Raw genomic sequence first — 213 nt, 5'->3', positions numbered from 1 at the left:
ACCAACAAATAGTGGGATTGACCGTCACATTATAATGCCCCCACGGGTGAAAGGGCGAGCATGTTGGTGTGACGGGGATTTCGAACCCACGACCCTCAGATTGCAAGTCGAGCACCCTAACCACCTGGCCATGCCATATAATAGCAATAGAAATTACAATCAATAAATATTTACATTAACTAATAGGATACTGAACAACGCTACTAGGTAAAC

The sequence above is a fragment of the Limulus polyphemus genome, unplaced genomic scaffold (assembly GCF_000517525.1).
Source record: "Limulus polyphemus unplaced genomic scaffold, Limulus_polyphemus-2.1.2 Scaffold8594, whole genome shotgun sequence".
NCBI lineage: Eukaryota > Metazoa > Arthropoda > Merostomata > Xiphosura > Limulidae > Limulus > Limulus polyphemus.
This window is presented reverse-complemented; position numbering follows the sequence as displayed.